Here is a 13290-nt window from a genome sequence, read left to right as displayed (position 1 = left end):
CACCTCTGATGGGGCCACAGCATGCATAAAATGTAGGCAGTCAGTGAGATGCAAATGGTGGAGCTGCTTGTGAGGCTGAGATGTGGACCTTATGTTATGTCACATTTTTACAGATGTCTGTTACCAGTCCACTGCATGGGCTAAGGCACTGTTTTGAGGCAAATATCCATGGAAGGTGTTGTGAGATCAAAAGTATGCTTGTTCCTTCTCTGAAATTGTCTTCTGAAAACATTAGTTCCTGCTATATGCACAGATATAATCTACGACGAGAACCACTTACTCTACATAGTTCCAGCCTCAGTTTCATATCTATAGTTCTTTATACCACTAGGGTGTGGAAGACACAAAATCCATTAAGTAATAGTGCCTACATCCTCTGGTGTTTTGTTCTATAGGTAGAACCTTTTTGTTTGCATTTTTTCAGTGCTACATATGTATAAGGATCCTTAGTAGTAGTACTCCTAATTTGAGCCAAGATTCTGAAAGATGCCACACAAAATTAATTTCAGCATGCTATTCTCTACTTTTTCTTGACATTTAATTCTCCCTCTTCATTTCGCCTTTGGACAAAGAATGCAATGAAAACCCATTGTTTTTAGAATATCTTTTGAGCATTTGCCGTCCATCTTACTCTGAACTGCAGCTATGTCTTGATGTTGTTTAATACAATGGAAAATAATTTTTTGATCCTTTGAAGGAAATGCTGTTTTTTATTTTATGGGGAAGAACAACAAATCAAAGAATTATTCCATCACTTATTTGTAACTTTGTCTTAGAGTCATTTAATTCATTTCATCAGTTCACTTGCTGCTAATTGATCCATCTGTTAGTTTCATCAACAAAAGATTTCCCATTTGAATGTATCTCATTGATTTGATGGAAGGCCAGTATTAGTGCTATCACAATCACAGATTTAGGGATTATATCTGTCTTCTCTGGGCATTTAGTTCACTTAATCCATTTTTCCAGTAGCTTTTATCTTACTCTCAGCTGGTCTCCAAGCATGAAAACATGATGTAATAGCTGAGTGCACACACTGCCAATGTTCTCTGCTTCCAATCCTTTCTCATTGGGCTAACAGAGTATCTTGTAGCTAAACAAAACTCAGAAATTCAGCTTTTTTTATTATTATTTTTTTAAGCAAATTCTGTAATGATAAGTTGATTTAAAAAATGCAACTTGAAAATGCATTCTTGTATAGATTTCTGATTTAATTTAGTTAGAAGAATGCAGCAACAGCATAGTCAGACCCTTGAAAGTGGATAAATGCCATAGGTAAGTCTACCAAACAAAGAATTTGTACTCTTTATGCATAATTTTTTTGTACTTTATTTTTTAAATTCTTGTTCATTGGGAGAAAAGAACAAAAACATTTTGTCTTCTGCTTTCACATGGAGCCCTTTACTAGCTCTAGGAATGAAATCCTTACAGTTACAATGATAAACTTCTATTAATGTCAACTATATTAATATGTACCTATATAAAAATATATATATGATTTAAGTATGTGTTCTTATATATGATTATTCTTAAGCAAATGAACAAGCCTTCAATTAAAATTCACATTATTAGACTGGAAATAATCTATTAAAGATGTTACTTGACTGTGTGCCAAGAGGTCAAATGAAGATGATGGCCATGAGTGGGTGGAGCAAATGTACTGTGCATATATGTCAAAGCAAAGCTGTTCTTAACAGCTTAGAGTTTCTTAATATCCTTTTGAGTATTGTTATATGAATCTGGAGTGACCATGTCCAATTATACATGAGAAGGAAGCATCTATGCACTATGTGACTAGTCAAGAAGATAGTAGGTTCTAAAGGCTCATTGTAAGTAATGTAAAAATTATTATATTTTTTTTACAGTATATTTTGTTTCTTATGTTTTATATTATGTCACTATTTACAATTAAATTTGTATTGCAATAAAAACAACTTTTAAAGACTTAGATTTAACCAATAGAGTTTCCAATGTGCAAAATTAAATGCTCCATTAAAAAATGTAATAAAATGAAACTAAGGCAGAAGGGAGGCTGGAACTGTCATATTATGTCAGCCTCAAAAGTTCTGTGGTGCACTGAAGGCTCTGTGTTTTAAGTGTCAGGTTTGCTTTATTAATTGTGATGGAGGTCTTCCTTACACTGGAATGGAAAAATAGTATATGAAAATTTTAAAAACTATGAGTAAAAAAACAGCTTCAACCCCAGATTAGAATTTACACAGATCCACTCTTATGCTTGGTCTATTTCCCACTGACATCACTTGGCCTTTGTAGAGGCAAATGAGGTGGTGCAAAACTGGAGCTTAACTAGGAAATTAGGGCTTACTCAGCCATGCTTTATGAATTTTCATATTAAAAAAATTCAACTGGCAATTTTTCATTTTTTAACAATTGTTTATGGCAGAATAATCTCTGAGGTTTTACTGGCAAAGGGTAATATTTTCTTTTTCAGCAATATATTAGAAAACATAAGAACTTAGAAAGGTAGCTTGATTAATGGATGATGATAGAATTGTAGTTTCTTCTCTTCTGTGGTAGGAAATATTACATGAATGGTAAATAGTGAATAGAGAGTTTGTTAATGTGAATAAAAGCATGGCTTTTACCAAGGTTCAGAAACTTGAGCAGAAACTTCCTTATACCCACACATGAATATCGTCATTTAAGAGGTGATTACTGAAAAATGTGTTAGAAGCATTGACAATAGATCGCCGTAGTATCTTGACAACTTAAAATGAACTTCTGGTCATGAAGAGTAAAAGCAGCAGAACAAACTTAAGTCATAGCTTTTCTGCAGTTTCCAGAATATCAAGTAGCCTAACTACTATTGTGCAATATAGTGATTTTTTGAGAGGTTTATTTTTGCTCGTCATTCAAATTTAAGAGGTAAGAGGAAAACATTTAGCAGGGTTTAGTCTTATTCATTACAATTGCTGATGTACATGCAGAAGGAATGCTACTGGATTTTGATGGATGAAATGGTTGGAAACTTAAGGTCTGTCGAATAAGGAATTCACTGTTTACAGAAAGCTCTTTATCTGCATGAAAAAAAAAAAAACAACCATGAATTCTTGTGTGAAATTACAGCTTTAAAAAGTCATATATTGTTTCTTGTAAACATTAGTCACTTTTGAATTCTACAGCTACATACTTGTTCAGATCTTGAAGCAGCAGTCAAACATGGATTAGCAGCCCCAGAAACATGTATTATATTAATCTAAATGAATCGTGGAAAAAAAAAAAAAAAGATTGTATATTATGTTTACTATTACATAGCTCTGTCAAATGCATTGGCATTAAAACTGCTCTAAAATTTATAGATTTACAAAAGCCATACTCTCCCAACACTTTCCAACCTAACAAGTTACACGATGAGAAAAAAAAAAAAAAGGCTATCAAAATGTTCAAGAAACAGGGTGGGGAAAAGACTACAACATGCAGGCATCTGTCCAAAGTAGATATTTGATCAAATATGCGATCCCTACAGGCAGAAAGATGGGTCACAAAGTCTTCCTCATGCATGTAATATACTTTGCAAGGCAAGATTTATGATTTTGTTGCCTTCTCCCCTAACAAGATAATTCCTGTGAACATATCAGGTTTGCGGATGAGGCAAGATCACAGCACAAACAACCTTCAGTGCTCTGCTCTCATGCCAGGAGAGAGTTGACCCTAGAGACTCAGCTTCTCTGCAAGCAATATAGACATACACACTGCTTCACTCAAATGAGTTTCAGATCAAACTATGGCCAACATGGCCATTGCAGTGTTCTTTATTTTGTATAAACTTATATATGAGTATCTGTTAACACTGAGCTGATCCCTCCTTATAGCATCAGAGTCTTCTTGTGATTTGCTTTCAGAGAGGTAACTGCTAGATGCCTTCCTGAAGCATTCTGAGTACCTCTGTAACTGCAGAGTTCAGTCCTTTTGAAGTTATCATCCCAGACAGACTCTCACTGTGCTTATTTAAGTCACTTCTGCCCCTAGGTTTCTCTGCTGGATACTGCTTACCCCCTGTAGAGAAGGAATAAATAATAGAAAATAGGTCATTTACACCATGGATAGGGATGGATTTGGGCTCACACATCAGATTGTGAACTGCAGTAGGCAAAATGAGGAAAATCATCCCTCCTGCTGATTATTAACTGGAGCATGTTGCCAGTGGTAAGATGAATGGCCAAATGAAGATGGTGGAGAGCTGGGCCCACACTTGATTTGAACAGTCTGGATTAGAGCTAATGTTGAGATGAGAGTACAACATGAACCAAAAGAAAACCTGGTCTTGGCTGGGTGAGCACACAGGGGCAGGACTGTGTCCTGTGCCTAGGTAGCCAGGGCTGGAATGGCAGAACTCATTGCATCCCTGTCTGAATCTTGACAGGCCGTCTAAGTCTCAAGGCAGCACCAATGACTTATGCTATCAAAAGATCTGTTTTAGGAGATTATGAGTCAGAGCCACATCTTCAAGCATTCCTCATCTTTCAGAACAGAAAGTCTTTAGTTATATTTTTAAGGCAAAAGGCAAAGAATTCCAGATACTAATATACATGCATACCTAAGCATGTCTACACAGTATTAAAATTTTGAAGATTTTTACATGCCATCCATACTGTCTGCTACTAGCAAGCAGCAATGAAAGTTAATTCTATTTATACTGCATATAATCTCCTGTCTTTATTCTTAAAACTTTACATTCTCCTGACGATTGAGACCTCAGTTACCTCTGTATAAGAGGAGAAGACGAGAGAAGACTCACTCCAGAGATTCAAATATTTGTACAGTATGCTGTCTTATTACAACTCTAAAAATCAAGGAAGAATGCAGCTTGTGTAGAGACATGGGTCAGTACAATGCAAAGTTTTAATATTCAACAGTTCCTGTTGTGCCTTGTATTTACACGATTTTCAAATTCTGGAAAAGGAGTTATTAAACTGTAGGGAGCTGAACATGTTCTGACAGATATCTTAGCCTCCCAGGCTTGCCTTGTCACTTGTCTTCTTCACCCACTCCATGGTCTCATAGACTTTTTTTTGAATTATTAATTAAAACTTAATATTTGCTCCCGGTTGTGAGTTTCAAATAAAATTACTACAGGGTTTCTCAAAAGCAAATAATATTCCAATTAACTTTTATTTTCTTTTTACCTCTTGTAATATGTCTTAGAAAGTTAATTAAAACATTATTTCAAAGGCAAAGTGGCATTTTCTTGTTCTTCCAACTATTCATATACTTTTAGCAGACTCCAAAGCCTTCTTAACATAGCCCATGATGCTAATACCTGAAATGATGCTTGATAGCATTAATTTCACTACTGATTATAATAAAACAAACTCACTTTGGTGTAGGCCAATATATGTAAGTAGATCAAGAAAGGAAAAGAACATCTGCTTTTCTGAATATTTCAATTTTTATTCATATCAATTCATATCTATTTATGCCTTTCACCCTCACTGTGACCTCTGTTAATGTCTAATTGTCACTCTACACTTAAGATAGTAATTATTTACCTCTTATTAACTTCATACAAACACACCATCAGCTTTTGCCACAATAAAAGCATTCCCACAGAACCCTTTTCATACATGAGTTTCTTAAGAGAATAGAGGGCAGATGTAGAGAAATCCTTAGTAGCATTTGTCCTTGAAGGAATGAACCTTTAATTGCTTAACACTTACACTAAATTAACTGGTTGTTTTATCACGTCTTTTATAATTGCAGAGGGGCATTAGGTACCTCAGAATAGAATGAAATGCCTCACAAATGGAAAGAAAGTATCTGTGGAACTTACCCCTGGGAAATGCTGAATTCAGCAGAGAGGGTTCACCTCTCACCAGAAAGCAGGAACTCTATCTTGTATCACAGAGAGTACAGATTTCTCCTGTAGAATAATGTTACGTATTTTATTCTGAAAATAGCCTATTTTCAAGGTGTCACATGACTATGCGAATGCTTAATAAACACAGGATGGGGAAAGACAGAAGAAATTAGATCAAACTGACATATAAATTAATATAAAGCAAAAGGGAAGTCTGCAAATGAATTTTCAGTGAAATCTTCTAGTTTCCCTAGAGCAGCTGTCATCAGCCCTGCCAAAAGCAACTTTTTTTTTCCCAATAATTTAGAGATGCTAATATATGCCATAACTTTAAAAATTATTTGGCATTTTAGAAAAACAGAATAATAGCACAGCTTTTGTAGACAGTTTTATCAAAAGCATACTAATTATTTTTTCTGGAATGAATGGATTTTTGATGAGGTTTGGAGGTCAGCTGATTCTTGCTCATGTGATTAAGTGAGTTTAGCCATTTGATAAGTGCTTGGTGAAAACATGTCACTACCCAAAACACCCTTTTCTTCACAGAACTACAGGAAAAAAAGAAAAAGGGTGGTAAAGTTCAGTCAGAAAGAAAGAAACAAACTAACTAACAGCTTCAGCGAAAAAAAAGGTTTTCTGAGAGAGTAGATGGCCTAACGTAGAAAGAAAAGTTATGAGAAAGTTTTCCACAGTTGTGGACAAAAGCTTTCAAGGGTTCGTGTCAGAGGGGAGAGCGTGCTGTGGTCCTTTCTAGACTGTTGCCTTATGAAACTGAGATGCTGAAGCTGGTACCTATTGAAAATGAAAGCAGCTGGAATTGAATCTTCTAGGAAAATTTATTATGAAGGTGAGATTGTGAGCAAGAGTGACATATTGAGGGAAAAAAACAATACTTAGTTAAGTCTAGCACTTTAAGTCTTGTCACTGGTAGCTTGTGAAGGTAGTAACTGTATGTAACCTGCTCACAAAATTATCCTCAGGTGAAATTTATTGACCAGAGATCTCTTCCTTACTCTTCATCATAACTGTGTTTTGTAGTAAAGAAGAGATATTTCTCATGCATTCCTTTATTGTAAGAATATTTTATCTTAATAACCATAAAAATCAAGAGAATAGCCTAAAGCAGAGAAAAAAAAGGAAGGTGAATTAAACAACAAACAATGGAAAGTGAATTTCTGAATTCCAGGAAGGTGAATTATTGTTATTAGTAACAATTAAGTTTCACAAAATAGTCTCTTTTTATAGAAAAGTCAATCAGGTTATGCCCCCTTATTATATAGGTAATGATGCTCATCTTCATTAGCATGTGGCAGAGGTTAAAATGGGAGCAAGAGAATCAGGTTTCTATTTTCCTCTTCTTCCATAAACACTTAATTGGCAGAAGGTTTAATGAAGTAATAACTTTAATCTCTCTAATTCATCCTTTAGAAAAATAAAAGATCAATGTAGCAAGGTAAATTGGCAAGGTTTCTTTTAGTAAGTGATATAGCAAAGCTGAAACTGGCCACATCACAAGCAGAAAGAGAAACTGGTTGAATGACAGTATGTCTTCCAAAATCCTATAAAACTTGCATTTTTGATAGTTATACTTTTTTGTTGTTAGTAAAAAAACTCCAGAAGTATGAACTACAACTAAAAATAATAGGGCATAGTGAAATCATTTTGGAATCAAAAACAGTAATTTTTTTTACTTAGATATAAAAATGTAGCTTTGTAAAAGATATTTTGTAATGTGCTGATTGTCAGACTGAACTTAAATAGAAGCCACAGGTAAAAGAAGATTTCAAACAGGTATTTTCTTCTCCTAAATAATATCCCCAAATTAATTTCAATGCGGAGATTCTAGGGTTCATGATCTGTGGCACTGCCTTTAAAATGATTGTGTTAAAGCTGGGGTTTGTTCATATCCTTATTCCTACCATAAATTCCCTTTGAGTTTTGATTATATGCTGCCTGTAAAAAAAGTTCTTAGAAATAACAAGATTTCTAATGGCAGCTGTCCAGTTCTTACCAAAAGGAGAAGAAACATTTGGCTGATTGGAACGTGTGGTGTACTTCAAAAGAAAATACAGGGGACTTCAGGCTTGCCTGTGTTCTCATACATTAGTTGCACAGAGCAAATACAAACATACAAACATTTGGAAGTAAAGCATCCTGATACACAGGATAGCCTCAATGAATGTCTTGGCCACTTTCCTCTCTCTTTGTAGTGACATCAAGGAAATAGCATTGCTCTTGGAGAGTCTATTTTTTGTGAAGAGCTTGTGGTCTGGAACAGAATTGTGCACTCAAGTGAGAGCTAATAGCAGTGAGTGATGATAACATTTTACATAACTTAAAAACAAATGGAATTACAAAAGGATATGAACTAATGATGCAGAGGAGAAGAGGGTGGAGAAAAGGAAATTGTGTAGACAAAAATTAAAACTTACATAAGAGCTCTGTCCTGGATCAGTTCAATCTAGTTCACTGTCATATTTTCAGCACTGGTTAATACTAAATGCCTAAGAAAGTGTATATGCAAACCTGGGATGCAGAGTTTATTTCACATCTGGAATTACTTTCTCAACTTTAAGCAGCTAATATGTTAAGACTTATGAATTAGAAGTTGCATTTGGATCAAAATATTCGGTAGCTACTGGTTGACCCATTCTCTACAAATCTAAATCTATGAATTTTTTTGTAATGTTTGCTGCAGCATGTTGTGAAAGTCATGAATTCTACAAAGTATTTACATGAGTAGGGATGTCTTTGTTATAAGTTTAAGAATGTTACGTTTCTACCCTTCTATTATTGTGATAACGACAAGAAGGGTCTATTTTTGTTAATAAAGGCTTGTGAGTATCTTTTAGATATTAGAATAAATGATTCTCTGTGTGTATAGGATCTTAGAAAAAAACGTTTCTGTTCCATGCTTTTTGGTTATTTCATTTGGGAAAATGTATAACATTGCTTAAATTCTTTTATTTGCTTTTATTCTTACATTTCAGAATGCATATTCATGATTATGTATGTTGCAATGCAGTCAGATATTTGAAAATGTTTTTATTGGCCTTGATACTGAAACCTACTACAGAAGCTACAATTGATGGCACCTTACCGTGCAAAGTACTTTCTTTGACAGTTTTAAATCTCCCTTGTCCATCTTACAGAGCCAGCTTTTGTAGAGCAGTCTGAATAATATTAGGGAAGTATTCTGGCATAATGTGAAGGTTTCTTGAAGAGTGCAGTAGAGGTTTGCAGTTAGGATTTACCTAAGAGTGTTCTTATGAGAACCATGAGTAGAACAGTCAACTATGTGTCTTCAAGAAGATAAATGACTTTTTATAGCGGTCCATGCTGGGTGACATTTGGTAAAACTGTTAGCTGTTTGCTCCCTTACATTCTGCTGAATGATATTTCTATATTGAACTATCATGTTATATGTACAGAGTGGCATGCTTAGAATGCACATTCCCCAGTGTTCATTGTGATCTTTCCAGGCTTGCTGGTACAGTAAAGATTTCTGAATTAGGCTATTTCAGGACAAATATTTGTATCCTCGAATAGAGTGATGATGAATGCTATGATAAATATCAGGCATATGACTTATCACGTTCTTTAATCTGAAGGCATTTATTCTCTATAAAGGATTTTGAGTACTCAAATGGGAACAACATTGCAATAGTCTTATGAAAGTTTTTAATGAACCATCTATTGAGTTAATTTACTTTGAATAGCTGCATAATAAGTAGTGGACTTTATTTGTGGGCTGCTTCATCTATAGACTCACAAGTAAACAATGCATGCTGTCCATTTTCTACTACCATTGAACATAAGCAAACATCAGATATAGGTAAAGAAAAGTAAAACCTAATAAAGAATATACTTAAAGAAGTCCTGGCCTAGATATGCACAATTTAGAGCATTAGTAATGGTGTACTTAGATCACAGTTTCACATTTGCTGGAAGATATAAAAGACATAATTCAACGGATAATCCCTAAACTTTCAACACTTTTTTTTTTTTTTTTTTTAAATTCAAAACTTTCTGCTATTGTTTTATATGTAATGTTCCCTACTTTCAATGGTGTTAACAGGACTGTGTTCGTTCAATGGTTTACTTTCAGATTTTTTTTGATGAAAAGATTAAGGCATGCTGTTGAATTCAGTGACTGCTTTCATACATTAAAAGCTTTAGCTCAGTTACCTGAAGATATTAGTTATCTTTACTGACTGGTACAGTGTAGTATGATGGGGATGGTAGTCACACAAGCAGTAGCCAAATTTCTGTGAAAACATTATATAACTATATTGATATACTGATTCTTAGTTGCATTGGTAAATTTAATCTGAAGGACTACAACCCATGGAAATGACCTATGGTTCAGGGAAAAAACATGCAGAGGAAGCAGCATCAACTGTTACAGATTGATAGAAGCCACTATTTGTCACCCCACTCTGTGCCACTCAGGGGTGGGAGGAGGAGGAGTCAGGGATGAAGGAGAGAAGTTGGGTCTGGGATAAAGCTCCTGAGCGGAGATGATGTTTTAATTTGTTATGATTAGTGATATGTATTTGATTAATAAATTCATTTGAGACTGTTTTGACTGTGAAGGTAAAGTGATAACCCTGTAAGGTGTTATCCAGATTGTAATAGACTTGGAAGTCAAGCAACTACCTCTCACTGGAATTCATTAGGATATGATTTAAAAATTATTTTGATGTCTATGTCTTACACTATATTAATAAAAAGTAATCTATTATACATCCAAAACTATTAAAAATCAAACTTTGCTCTTCAAATCTTTTTTCCTTTTGTTCTTTTAAGAAGTTAATACTTCTGACAGCTGTCTTCAATTTCTCCCTACTTCCATTAAGAAGCTTTAACTTGATGGCAGCCCACTGACAGAGCAACCTGTTTCTGTGTGGAAAAAAAAATATTTTGGCACTGATAAGGTTGACTCACTCTGTGACTGCAGCATTTCCCTTCAAAATGCCAGTTGCAAGCTGTCATGGATTTTGTGTAGCTTTTGTTGTAAGCAGCACTCCCAGGTTCCCTTGTCTGCTGCTATCATCCTGGGCCTTTGGAACGATAACTGAAAAATGGTTGTCTTCTTCTTCTGAGCATATTGTACCATATTTGCTACTGCTTTGAAAGAAGCTTCAAGTTTGGAGGTGTTAGGGGGAATGTCAGAATTCATAGAATCATAGAAAGTGGCTCATAGTCTTCCCTGGATGGCAAAGAAAGAGTGAACAATAGACATTATATAGAGAAAAATAACACTGGTGGTTGAAAAATATTAGTAATGGCTAACAATGTGGAAGTAGAATAACAGAACAAAAGGTATAAAACAATAATAAAACCCCTATTATCTGACTGTGTACAACAGTCAGTTCAGTTTTTTCATTGTTGTTGTTGTGTTTTTTTTTCCTCAGTATCTATTTAAAACATATTTCTTCTCCACATGGTGGCTTTGTTGGCTTATTAGAAGTGTTTAAAAACTTCCAAAACATTTAACGTGCATGAAAACAGCATTTCCAGTCCTCTCCGAATCAGTATTACTGAAAACCTTATCAGAAAGTCTGTTTTCTTAAGACCTCCAGAGCATTCCAGACGAACAATATGTTTATTAGTTAGGATAACATTTGGATAAGAACACATTCTAAGATATTTCTGCTAACAGGACTGACATGTTTTGCAATTTGACTGTTGCTGAAGTGCTCTGTATGAAGATTAAAAAAAAAAAAAAAAAAAAAGCTAATGTTTCTTTGTGAATGCTTGTGGGTTTTTTTCTGATGTAATTTTTTTTTTTTAATACAGTATTTCTGCAAGTCATTTTTCTGAATGAACAAAAGCCCCCATTATATATATTTTTTAAACATTTCTAAAATGAAAGGCATGCAGAGCTCTTACACTGGCTCAACATTTGCACTCTGTTTATAAACAGTGTTGAAGATAATCCATCATCTGTCCTGAACTTCAAAATGACGACATCTGGACTACATCCTCACAATCATGTAGCACTGACACTTCAAACAAACTCAGAAAATGGTAAAGAAAAAAAAAAAAAAAGAGAAGTACTACTTACAACCATCTCATGAGGATAATCATTTGTGGGCAAACAAAAGACTAAAAGACTCATTTTTTGCTGGGAACATTTGAAGTTTTTTTGTTTTTTTTTTTTCTTTTTTCTTTTTTCTCTTCCCTTCCCTTTTCCTGGATTTAACTTCTTGAACTTTTTAGTTAAGGCAGCCTGAAGGCACTAAATTACAGATGGTGCTCACTCATACTAGAATTGAAATCTTCCTCTTTCAGAAGATAATTATTTCCAGTTGATACATGCAACATGAATTGGATAAGTCAATCATTTCTTGAGCATAAATAACTTCTATATTCATGTGAAGGTAAAATGCTAAAGGATTTCTCAGTCCTAAGAAAAGAGATTGCATGCCCTTTCTTTAAAGAAAGTTTAAGTGTCGACTCCACCTATAGTAAATTTGACTGAAAAATGTAAAAGTAACAAATATTTCTCATTTATTGTCTCTGAATGCAAAAATAGTGGGAAAAAGCAATCACATATTTGAAACAAAAATATTCCCTCAATATTTAAAACTATTTTTTATGATGTCCACTCATTGAGAACTAGAGGCAGTAACTCTTTGATACTGGCAGTATTTTGAGCAGCAAATCATGCAGCAACTATGAAGATATGTAAGAGATCACACCATTTTACAATGAACATTGTTATTTATTTGACCCACATTGGGGAAAAAAGATATTCTACAAAATAACTATTCTGAGAAATGCTACTGCAGTTTGAAAAAGTATAAGAAAGGTAGCCCTGTTCAGTAACTTTTGATAAACTTATTGAACGGATGCACACTTACAGGAGTTTTCTAATTACTTAGTTCCACATCTAGAGTAGGATACTCAACACTGCATCTCTACTGTTCAAGCCAGATGTGAGCATATATTTAAAGGGAAATGGACCATGCTTTGTCTTAGTGAGTTTCATAAATATATGCTGATAGTAATGGCATGCTGATATCTTGGAGTCCTGTATATTATTTCAGCTCTGAGAAAAATGTCCCTTAGGGCTACAACTTCTGCCTCTGAATAATCCACCACTCAGTTTCCTGCTCTCATTTATTGTTTTATCTTCTGTTCCTGGCCCATGGTCCCCTAATTTCTTGACCTTGCTTGCTGTTTTGTAAACAAACAAGCAAAAAAGGACTAACAACTTATATTTGTGTCTTTACATTCACACATTTCAGAGCACTCTTCTTACAAGTAGAAAGGCTGTGGTGAATTCACGCTTTCAAACAGTATTGCATACAGACTCTCAGAATAAGTTTCTGCCTGTATTTCTCTAACTGAGATAGGAACTTCAAGGCCTGAATGTCTGGTGCTTAATTTGAATTATATGAGTGAGCAGTGCTCAGTCAATAGCCACGTTTACTTCATTCAGGAACAAACATACTCCATCTTAT

This window comes from Phasianus colchicus, chromosome 1, assembly GCF_987193195.1.
Source record: "Phasianus colchicus chromosome 1, bPhaCol1.hap1.1, whole genome shotgun sequence".
NCBI classification, from domain to species: Eukaryota; Metazoa; Chordata; class Aves; order Galliformes; family Phasianidae; genus Phasianus; species Phasianus colchicus.
This window is presented reverse-complemented; position numbering follows the sequence as displayed.